This window comes from Panthera tigris, chromosome D1 (genome assembly GCF_018350195.1).
Source record: "Panthera tigris isolate Pti1 chromosome D1, P.tigris_Pti1_mat1.1, whole genome shotgun sequence".
NCBI classification, from domain to species: Eukaryota; Metazoa; Chordata; class Mammalia; order Carnivora; family Felidae; genus Panthera; species Panthera tigris.
Genome location: NC_056669.1, coordinates 39,233,567 through 39,236,222, shown reverse-complemented (window position 1 = coordinate 39,236,222; position 2,656 = coordinate 39,233,567).

Genomic DNA, 2,656 nt, shown 5'->3' with positions numbered 1-2,656 from the left:
CCAGCCTTGAAAGTCAAGTCAAAGCTGCCAGCCTTATCCTGAAGGCCACAGGAGCAAACTGAAAAATCTGAAGTGGTGGGGGGATGTGCTGCTATCTGCATTCAGGAAGGTCACTCTGGCCTCAGGGAGAATGGTTAGGAAGCTATAGAATTCCAGGTGAGAAATAATGAGGTGCCGTCCAGGAACTGAGGGTCCTGATGAGGCCCGAGAGCCACAACCTGGCAGGGGAGTAAGACTGATGGGAATTTTCAATCCGAGTTTAGGATATCAAGAATCACTTAAGGAATATTTAATGTAGTTCCCAAAACACACACAAAGCCAGAGAAGGACAGGTATCATATGTTTTCACTCATATGTGGATCCTGAGAAACTTTAACAGAAGACCATGGGGGAAGGGGAGGGGGAAAACTAGTTACAAACAGAGAGGGAGGGAGGGAGGCAAACCATGAGACTCTTAAATACAGAAAACAAACTGAGGGTGGATGGGAGGGTGGGGGAGAGGGGAAATGGGCATTGAGGAGAACACTTGTTGGAATGAGCACTGGGTGTTGTTTGTAAGCCAATTTGACAGTAAATTATATTAATAAAAAATACATTTTCCATTGTCATATTGTAACTGGTTTATTTATAGAAATTTATAGAAAAAAATATTTATAGAAAAAAAATAAAGAGTGGGATAGCCAACTTTGTCTTTGACCCTTTATTATTTAAAATGACACCTCAGCTAAGGCTAGCTAGAATACTATTTCTCTGAATTGGTTTCTCCCATGAACGGTTTTGTTGTTTGAATATCCTGTACTCTGTTTCAGAGAAATCTGATTTGATGCAAGACTATATTTCTCTTCTATCAATGCATGCCATCAAATTGGCCGTATCTCAAACCTGGTGAATGTATTGAGGAAATAATGGACTGTCATCTCACACAGTCAATGCTCTATAAACACTGGGTTTCTCTGCTTTATTTATGTATGATTTGTGTCCAAGGGAGTTGAAAATACGTGTCAGTGTTATCACTCACAGATTTCCTAATCAAACGCCAGACACTGCCCACCACGTCTTGTATTTAACTTCGGGTTCTCAGAAATGAGTGTTATAGGAACACTGCATTCACTTACACCAGTTACTTCCCTTTCTTCTAGCTCTTATGCAATTTAGTTCCTTGCTGAGCATCTTCGTTGTCCCAGGGTAAAGAAGAATTTCAGAGTGTTTTCCAGATGCGACTTCACTGCTTTCGGTAAACTGTTTCCCTGTCTCTTTTGCCCCTCAGGAACCACACTCTTAGCTCCAGACAGATTGAATGCCCCGGTCCGCTGCCGGAACTCTGGGGCTTCGGGTCTCTTGTATCCTCTGTCAAGCCTTGGTGTGAATCAGAAGTTAGGTGATGCCTTCTTCAGGGATTCAATCGCATGCATTCAGTGTCCCAGGTAGGAAAGTTAACTCTTTTGTGTTTTTGATCCGTGCCATTTATACCTCTATTTCTTCTGCCCACCCCCACCCCCCCCGCAAATTGGGGTGGACTATATCCTAATGAATTTTTTGATGCCACATCAAGCCTGTTTGACCTAAAATAATCTGCTTCTGGGGTGCCTGAGTGGCTCGGTTCGTTGAGCATCTGACTCTTGATTTCGGCTTGGGTTATGATCTCAGGGTTGTGAGAGCGAGTCCTGCATTGGGCTCTGTGCTGGGCATGGAGCCTGCTTGGGGTTCTCTCTCTGCCTCTACCACTTATGCCAAAGAAAGAAAGAAAGAAAGAAAGAAAGAAAGAAAGAAAGAAAGAAAAAGAAGGAAGGAAGGAAAGAAGGAAGGAAGGAAGGAAGGAAGGAAGGAAAGAAAGAAGGAAGGAAGGAAAGAAGGAAGGAAAGAAGGAAGGAAGGAAGGAAGCAAGGAAGGAAGGAAGGAAAGAAAGAAGGAAGGAAGGAAGGAAGGAAGGAAAGAAGGAAGGAAAGAAGGAAGGAAGGAAGGAAGGAAGGAAAGAAAGAAAGAAGGAAGGAAGGAAGGAAGGAAAGAAGGAAGGAAAGAAGGAAGGAAGGAAGGAAAGAAAGAAAGAAAGAAAGAAAGAAAGAAAGGGAGAAAGGAAGGAAGGAAGAAACAAAGAAAAATAATCTGCTTCTCTAGGGTATAAACACAAAGATATTTGGCCCAAGACATATCCAGATTCCAAGAACTCCTGAAGCCCGATTTCTCTTGAGGCCATGCTCAGACTCACCCTCCTTCCTCTGTAGTAGCTATTAGTGACAAACTCACGCAAAGCTTCCAAATGCATATTGAAGAGTAGATTTCAGTTAAAGGGAAATGTGCTATGGCAATTACTCTGTAAGTGTCTTAACGTAAAAACAAATCAATATGGCCAAGATGTTAAGAGTCTGGTTATGAAACAGAATACTCAGCATGTATTTTATCAGCTAATATGGATGTTAATTCAAAACTCATGCTGCAGCACATCTCTGAGGTATCTATAATTTAAAGAAAAGGGACTCTCTTACTTGAGGCTTGTGGGAGATATGGTGGATGGGACTCCTGGGAAGAAAGCAGAAGATTGGAGATAGCATCCTGTCATCACAGAGGCTGAGGGAGTCTCTCTTAAGGGGGTGTGGATGGGGAAGAACGAATTGAACATTTATTGCACACCTACTCTATGCTGGAGCCATGATAGGAA